This window comes from Sus scrofa, chromosome 15 (assembly GCF_054392235.1).
Source record: "Sus scrofa isolate SSC_HxYL_T2T_F1_AM1 chromosome 15, Sscrofa_HxYL_maternal_Yorkshire_Landrace_v2.0, whole genome shotgun sequence".
NCBI classification, from domain to species: Eukaryota; Metazoa; Chordata; class Mammalia; order Artiodactyla; family Suidae; genus Sus; species Sus scrofa.
In genome coordinates, this window is record NC_139397.1 from 93,958,131 (window position 1) to 93,967,218 (window position 9,088).

The 9,088-nt window shown below is 45.4% G+C and overlaps 1 long non-coding RNA gene across 4 annotated transcripts in view; it reads right to left on the bottom strand.

Annotated features, from left to right (window-relative positions):
• The window catches only part of LOC146395980 (uncharacterized), a 350,884-nt gene that overhangs the window by 85,115 nt on the left and 256,681 nt on the right, over positions 1–9,088 (bottom strand). Inside the window, exon 4 of one of the 4 annotated variants that reach the window (XR_014829596.1) lies at positions 1,455–3,232. The exons of the other annotated variants lie outside the window; for them this stretch is intronic. This is a non-coding gene — a long non-coding RNA (uncharacterized LOC146395980). Of the gene's footprint in view, positions 1–1,454; positions 3,233–9,088 lie in introns of those variants that run through there. 4 annotated transcript variants of the gene reach the window in all.

The window sequence follows — 9,088 nt, forward strand, 5'->3', positions numbered from 1 at the left end:
TTCTGAGCTTCTCCCAGTCTTGGTTCTTGCAATTGCAAACAGAGTTCAGATCACTTGCCACCTGCCTACCTAATCAGAATATTGTGAGGGTTAATGAGATTGAGCTTGCAAAGTGATTGCCTCATCATATAACTCCAAAGTATTATTATTCATCATAAAGACACAGCTGCAATATTGTATATTGTTACATACCAGACGCCATGCTTCTATTTTTAGCAACTTTGAAATGAGGATGTCTTAGAATTATACAGTGGAAGGGACCTCGCCATAACCTGCCCCAGAACAGAGTCTGGGGCAGGTAAAGGTCTAACTGCCCAAGCTGGCCGGCTGTTTAGTCTCATCTTTACATGTAAAGGCAGAAAATCTTCCTCAGAGGAAATTCCAGTGTTACCATCCTAATGGGTGAGGGTTATTGCTTAAGTCTGCATTCTCCCTGGGGTTTTAACTACAATCAACTTTTTCTTTCATTAATATGTACACTGGTCTCCCTCATTAGCACTCTTGGAAGGCAGAAACCATGCCCTATTAACATTCGTAGAATCTGTGGTCCCAGCTCCCCCCCATCCCCCGGATCAGGCTGGAGGACGATACAAATCCAGGGGTTCAGGGCTAAGGGATGGTGTGACTATGGTGGGCAATGTGGCCAAATTTGCAAAGAAAGTTGCACTTGAACCTTCTTTTCCGTAGGCATTTCCAAAAGCCCCATTGGTTGCTTCCTGGTGTTTTCTGCTCTTTGATGCAGAGATTAATGAATGATTCCATCAAATTTCCCCAGTTATCAGTGCTATTCGGTCTGTAATTACTACATGAAATCATCTCTACCTCCCAGCCTCTATCTTTTTAAAGATGAGTACAACATTTTCTCACATTTCCACTCAGAAAGAACTTTCGTCCTCCATAGTCTGAAAAAAAAAAAAAAAAAAAAAAAAATCCAGGAGCTCAAAGACTCTATCTGCTTGTCATTAGCGCTGACTCACTGGCATCCCTCCAGTCTTCACAGATTGTCAGGGACTTTGTTTGGTCCCTGGTCTCGTCCCAGTTCAGTGTATCTAATATAGCTGAGTCTTAACTGGTTTACCATTTACCTCTGATATTTTTAAAAAGTTAGACCCACAAGACTAATGGCTGCCTCTGCCTTTCCTTCCAGCCTTCCTTCCCCGGGTGGCCATGGGCTTCAGCCTCCCTCCTCTCCATCAGCGCTTGGTCCTGGCCTGCCTCTGCTGATTCCCAACCCATCTTCTATAATCCCTGGATCCCAGGAAGCAAGAGGATCGGGGAGCTGGGCAAAGGATTTGGGCTCACAAGGTTATGTCCCTGGTTTGGTGGGCGTCTCTGTTTCTGTTGGTATTTTCTGCATTCCCCGTTGGCTTCATCCTCCTTTAAGCTGTAGTAGTCCTCATTTCCTATGCTATTTCTTTATAAACACCTTGAACAATCTGGCCCAATTTCTTCTATTTTTTTAATGCTCTTCTACTTTTCCTTCAGCTCTTGATAAGTCCTGAGATCACTCAATTTGTTTCCTGGTTATTTGTCTGGTTTCTAAACTGCTATGGTTTTTCACTTTTTAATAAAAAGATGTTTTTTCGGCTGCAGCTGCAGCATATGGAAGTTCTCGGGAATTGAATCTGAGCTATAGCTATGACCTACGCCACAGATACAGCAACAAGGGATCTTTTACCCCATTGTGCCACAGTGGGAACTCCCTGCTATGGTCTTTTTAGAACCTGCCTAACTACTCTCTGAATGGCAGTGCTGAATTACTTGGCATGATAGTAACTATATGTGTCAATTTAGCTAGGCCATGGTACACTGCTATTTTGTCAAACACCAGTCTAGATGTTGCTTGTGAAGGTATTTTTTTAGCTGTGATTAGCATTTAAATCAGTAGATTTAAATCTACTTCAGCATGTGGGTGAGTCTCATCTAATCAGTTGATGGCCTTCAAGGAAGAGCATAAGGTCTCTCAGGAGTGGGGGCGGTGGGGGGGTGGATTCTGCTTCCTGATTACCTTTGAACTTGAGCAGCAACATCGACTCTGCCCAGTCTCCACCCTGCCCTGAAGCTTTCAGACTTGGGCCAATGTCTTAAACTCTCTCTCTAAGATATATATGTAATGTCTTATAAATGTATTATATATATGTGTGTGTGTATATATATTCTGTTTTGTTTCTCTGGGGAACCCTGATTAATTACATGTGGTTTCTGAAACACCCATTTCAACAAACTTTTCCTATTTCTTTTATATAATCAGGTTCTCCTATTTTTTAAAGCAATTTTGGATTTTTCCTCCTTTTTCTAAGGATCTTAAAAATAATCACCTTGTCATTTTTTTCTTCCAAGGACCTCGAATTACGAAGATAATCATAATAATCACTGTATTTGTATAGCGCTTTACACTTAAAAAGGCTTGTGATCTCATAACAACATGAGTTAGGTATAACTGCAGGTGAGGAAAATAGGCTTTGGGCATCGTAAGTAACTTACCCAAGTGCACACTGATAATAAGTGGTAGAATTAAATAGGAAACTCAGGATCTGGCTCTCTTTCAATGAGATTTAGATGCTTAATGAGTCATTCTCAAGTTCCAAGATGCCCGTTCTTCCCCAGGCTCATTGTGGACCTGCCTGCAGTGCCTACAAGCTGAGCCTCAGGATCCTGCATCAGCGCCCAGCCCCGCTTGGACTAAAGCTTCTCCAGGCCTGAGTTTTGCTTGAAAACTTGAGTCTGATTAATCCTGCCAGGTCTCTCCGATCCTGCAGTCCTAGCTCACTATCCAGTCTTTCTCCAAGGCTGGAGAGGAAGGAGGCTGTGCTGGACGAGCCTTCGTTCAGGAACCTGAGCTCCATCTCGGGAGATCCATGGTATCACTGAGCAGTTGCATCCGCCTGTCCTTTCTCCGTTCTGTAACATCTGTGATCTCAAGGGCAGAGCTACAAATGCTGTTTTTTGTTTCCCGCAGTCCTTGAATTTTCATTCCAATATTTCAGGAAAAAATAAGGTTGTGAGCTGCTTTCCTTAAGTCTTTACAAATGTTTGGGAAATTTAACTTGGAATTGCCAAATCTGGGTCAGAGACTGGTTTGTGTTATTGCCTGATTTCCTGGAGCTGAGTCCCGTGACTGTGTCCACCGCTTGCCAGCAAGGGCCAAGCAGAGGCGTGGAGCATGCACAGGAGACACGCGTTCCAGTGCTGTTCTGGGGGGCTTGGAAAAGCTTGACTTCGAAGTCTAGGGCTGCGTGTGGGAAGAAAAAGTGCCAACAGGTCACTGCCTTCCCTCATAACACTCCATTCTTGGAAAACCCACCAAGGTTCTGAAAACAACCTCGTCCTGGCTCAGTAAACCTCATTTTTCTCTACAGCAAAGAAAAAGTAAACAGTTTTGTTCTTTATCGCTCTCTGCTTTTCCACTGAAAGTTAGCCTGGAGAGGAAAACTTTCCTCGCATGACTGAAGATTCTGATGTCACACCATGGGAGAGGACACAAGTTCCTGAGTTGCCGGCTCCTTCCATAAGGTGATTCACCCCTGGCATCAGTGCCAAAGGGACATGGGGACAAATGGAGATGGATCTAAAATGACCCTCAGGCTGCTTTAATAATACTAAGATCATGAATAACAACAAGCAAAACAAGAACCACTAATTGTATGCTTACTTAGAACCAGGAACAGTACTGAACCCTTTGACATGTTTTATTTCATCAGAGAGATATTATGCCAGTTTCCAGATGGAGCACAGAGAGTTTAAGTAACTGCCCAAGGACCAACAGCTCCATTTGTGGTTGAGTGATGGTTCTCCGCCCGCTTCAAGACCCCCAACCTCCAGCAGAAGCTGCTGCTGCCAAAGGATGAACGTCCTTAGGGTGAACCCAGAGAAGGAAGCTGTTGTGCCCATGGGCTGGTTCTAGTTAGGTCTCTTGGAGAACAGCAGTGCCTCTAAGTCAGGGGTTCTAGACCCTCAGCCTGTCCAGGGTCATCCCAGAGTGGGCTCAAACTTCCTGAGCCCTGAAGGTTCCTTATCTTGGTCTTGGGGCCCCCCAGGCCAGAGAACGTTTCTGAAGCTCATGGCTGCAAAGTTCTCCCAAGTTTGCCTCAGCAATGCTCCCAGACACAGCACCCCCACCCCGTATCCACTTAACCCTGGTCATCTAGGGCTAATCAGGGGTGGGAGGAGAAAGAGCCAGGCCAGGTAAGGAATTGCTGCTGCTTCTTCTTCTTCTTCTTCTTTTTTTTTTTTTTTTGTCTTTTTGCCTTTTCTAGGGCCGCACCCGCGGCATATGGAGGTTCCCAGGCTAGGGGTCAAGTCGGAGCTATAGCCGCCGGCCTACACCACAGCCACAGCAACGCGGGATCCGAGCCACGTCTGCAACCTACACCACAGCTCACGGCAACGCCAGATCCTTAACGCACTAGGAACCTCATGCTTCCTAGTCGGATTCGTTAACCACTGAGCCAGGACGGGAACTCCAGGAATTACTTCTTAATCGTCTTTCCCTTTTTTTCTATTGACCTCACTCATTGCTCTTAACTCTGGTGTAATAAGATCTCAGGGACCCAGAACCCTAGGTCTGTTGGGGAGACTGGTCTGCTCTGAATGGCTAGCCCAGGAGCCATTCCAGATTATTTATTCCAAATAGACACTACCCAAGCATCAATGCACGACACTTGAGCATACCTTCCTGGGCACAATCAGATGCAATCTGTGCCCAGAGGTGGGAAGACATACACTTAGGTGAGGTCTGTTCTGACACCCTCAGTGCTGCTGTAGCAGTGACTCTTGGGTCAGGGAGGTGGGAAGGGGGCCACACTAATCTCAGAACCAAAGCAATCAGCGTTGGCCCCTGAACCTGGCTCAGCCCCCATCTAGCACTCAATTCCAAGTGCTCTCTGGCTGGGGGTACTGGTAAAAAGGGACAAGAAGATTGGAGACCTACAGCCATGGGGATCCAAAGGAAACCAGAGGCTGGCTCAGGAACCATGTGATTCACTGCTGGAACATCACGCTTTTGCTCCGCTCCTGAGGGTCCTGTAGGTACCAGTGGAGCTTCTCGGCCTGTGGATCAAGTGATGGACACAATGAAAGGGAAAGGCGTGGAGGACCGAACACGGCTCTCTGCTCTTTCAGCTCTTGGTGCTTCAGTGGAGTGTCTGCGTCCTTTCAGAGCTCTCTACTCTGGCAGGAGGTGTGCTAGACCTCCCATCCAGGTCAAAGGGTTGCTGATCACGCATTTCGTCTCCTCTTGCAGACATGACTACCGTGAGAAGGGACCTTTCTATCTGTGGTTGTTAGATTTAAAATCCAAGGGAGTCTTAACATTTACTAGATTCTTAGATTGTGTTGGTTTTGGGGGAGGCCCTTTGAAAACTTCAAGATGGGTATTTGAGTGGAATTACCCTTTTTGCCCATGTTCTAGGAACACTTCCTACTTTCAGAGCCCACATTCAGAGCTCAGTGTGAAGAACCAGCCAACATACAACACCTCACCCACACACCCCCTCCAGGGCATTTTCCTGTGGAAGAACAAAGTGCCCAAAGCCAAGTTGGAAGTGATATGGGGCTGTGAAACCAGGGGAATCAGAAGTCATCCCTTGAGCCAGAGTTTGAGGCATTGGTGTGACCTGGTTCTAGGTGGCAACAGCATGGTCAAGAAGTCACCATGGCATATTGTAACACACGAGTCATGAATAGTGCCACCTTTTGGGAGGGTGGTTGGGAAGGCTTCCCCAAAGTGTAGCCCCTTCCATTCCCAGTAGGAGGATGTTCTTAGAAGAAGCTTAAGAATTTAGCTGATCAAGTTCCCTTCATGGCTTAGTGGTTAACGATCCTGACCAGGATCCATGAGGACTCTGGTTCCATCCCTGGTCTCACTCAGTGAGTTAAGGATCCAGTGTTGCTGTGAGCTGAGGTGTGGGTCAAAGACATGGCTCAGATCCACTGTTGCTGTGGGTGTGGTGTAGATCGGCAGCTGAAGCTCCAACTTAACCCCTAGCCTGGGAACTGGGAACCTCCATGTGCGGGTGAGGTCCTTTAAAAAAAAAAATTACCTGATAAAACAGGTAGAAAAAATAAGTAAAATCAGTGTTTTTTTTGTTTGTTTGTTTCTTTTTTGTTTTTATTCATTTGTAGAAGCACAATTCAGTCAGGGTTTCCCAAAATGTGGTCTGTGGGTTACCTGCAGCAGAATCACCTGGGATTCCTCTGGGCCTCCCTCCAGTTGGAAATCAGAACCCTTAGCGGTGAGTCTGGAGAAGGGCGGGTAATAGCTCCCTCGGGGGATCCTGGGACATCGCAAAGGCTGAGAACCCTCTGGAGCAGGTAATCCCCTCACACCCTCACAAAACCTGCCGCCAAGTTGATACCATTTTCCTCCTGGCTTGAAATGGGATAAAGTTAGAGTCACTCATCTCAGTTAATTCAATTCACCAAGCATTTATTGGGCAACCTTGCTGGGCTGTCCTGGATACAAGGAAGAGCAGAGCCCAGCTCTTGTCCTCACTCATTTTATCATGGACTCAGAAGGATCAGACAAATGCACAAATACATATAATGCAAGGCAGAGAGCGGTGAGGTCTTCCCATGAGAGAGCTCCACTGAGGACCAGAAGTGCAAAGTAGAGTGCAGCCATGGTCTACAGGGAGGACTAGGAAAGCCATGGTTTCGCCACAGGCCTTGACTGGTGGGCAGAATTTCAGAAGTGGAGACGTTGGGTGTGTTGGGATTCTGGGAAGAAGGAATGATGCGAGGAAAGGTGGAGAGGCAGGGATGTCCAGGGACCACAGGGAGTGGGTTTGACCTCAAAAGCTACTTTAGAACCATTTCAGGACCATCTGGAATACTGGGTAGATGAATTTTTTGGATTGAGATAATTCACAGTGTGAAATGCATCCTTTTAAAGTGTGCAATTCAGGAGTTCCCCTCGTGGCACAGCAGAAACAAATCTGACTAGGAACCATGAGGTTTTGGGTTCGATTCCTGGCCTTGCTCAGTGGGTTAAGGATCCGGCATTGCTGTGAGCTGTGGTGTAGGTTGCAGTTGCAGCTCGGACCCCATGTTGCTGTGGCTGTGGCATGGGCTGGCAGCTGCAGCTCCGGTTCAACCCCTAGCCTGGGAACCTCCCTATGCCACAGGTGCAGCCCTAAAAAGACCAAAAAAAAAAAAAAGTGTGCAATTCAGTGGTTTTAGTATATTCACAGAGTTGTGCAACCATGAACATTACCTGAACATTTTCATCACCCCAAAAAGGGATCCTATACCTTTAGCAGCCACTCCCCATCCTCCCCTCCAATGGTCCCTGGCAACCACTAATCTACTTTTTGTCTGTATGGATTGGGCAGATGAATTTGTACATAATTAGACAGGGAGTAGGGAGCTACTAATTATTTTAATTGAAGTAAAATTTGCATATAGTGAAATGCACAGATCTTAAGTATACAATTCAATGAATTCTGACAAATATGCATACTTATGAATTTCTTCAAATAAAGACATTTTCGTCACCCTAGAAAGTTCTCTGTGGCCTCTTCTAGCTAATCTCTACTTCATAAGCAACCATTGTACTGCTATCTATCATCATATTAATTTTACTTTTCCTTAAATTTCATGTAAATGGAATCACACAGTACAGACTATTGCGTCTGGCTTCTTTTGCTCAAAACGATATTTTGAAATTCATTCCTGTTGTTGGTATGTCAGAAGTTCACTTTTTTTTATTGCTAAAACATATGAATATCCCCCTTTTTGTTTATTCATGCTTGTTTCCAGTTTATAAACAATTGTGAACACACTGTTCATTAAAAAAGAGAAACAAAGTTTCTCTTTGGGGTAATACCTGCTTTCATTTTTTGGCAGGGAGGGTAAATATCTAGGGGTGGGATTGTGGATGAGGGAGCTAATGCTTTTTTCAGAGCAAGAATGTGATCCCATCAGAACCCAACTTTAAGGAAATGAATGAAATGACCGCAGCAGCAGGGAGAATTAGGTATGGAGGTTAGGAAGGTCTGAATGGATGACCTCCTTTATGATTGGGGGTCAGAATATACAGAGCTTAGGAAATGCATGGGTGTGAGTGGACAATGGAACAAGAAGTTTTGATGACGGTCTACCCAGTGTTTACCCTCCAAGGCATCCTGGGGGTTCAGGGAGTCTGACTGGCAGAATGATTGACACTTATTCTTGTTTGTGGGAACGATAAAGGTTTTGGCTTCAGACTATGAGGTAGATCACTGTTCCTGATAATCCGAGTGCCCGGCTCAGAGCATCGGTTGAATGAATGAACTGCTAGCCATCACTTGATACTTGGGAAGAAGGAAAGGGCATCGGGGAGAGTGGGTGGGCTGAGGCAGAGGCTCACACACCAGAAATTAGCCCACTTGCTGGACTGGTTGATTAGATTAGTTACTTGGGTAATGAGGTGGAGAATTTTATTCATCAGACATTCTCCTCCAGAATTGCTCCCCAGAAAATCAGTCAGCGCATGCCCCGTGAGTCCCTCCCCCTCCCCCTCCCTCCACCCCAGGGAATCTCCTGGAACTCCCACACATGTTTATTCAAAGGCAATATTTATGGGCACCGGAGGCACAAGAAGGCCGTTCAACTAGAACTTAAGGAAACGTGGGTTGTTGGTTTTTGTTTTTTTTTTTTCCGGTTACTAAGCTGATTGTGAAAAACTTTAATCATCTATTTCTTAGTTTCCTTATCTGTAAAGTAGGAATAATAATGTCTGTTTAATTTCCCTTGAAATTATTTTATTGTAGATTTGTAGGTTTTTTAGGTTTAAATTTAAATGTAAGATAAATGTTTAAGATTTATTTTAGAGGATAACAATCAAAGAGATTATCAAGGCTAAAATATTTTGGAAAAAAAAATGTGCTCCCCATTTCCAACCAAATAACCAAACAACCTAAAAAGTTCTCAGCTCATCCATCAAGCTTTCCTGTCTTGTGCCCCAGCGGTCTAAACTGCGTCTCGTTTGTTCTCTCCCCTCCCCCGATGCTCACTCGGCTGTTGCTGTTCCGGCTGTGGCGGGCACAGGTCCTACGCTTCACAGAGTGTCTTTATGACACCCTTCTAGACTGCGTGGGGGCCCTAGATT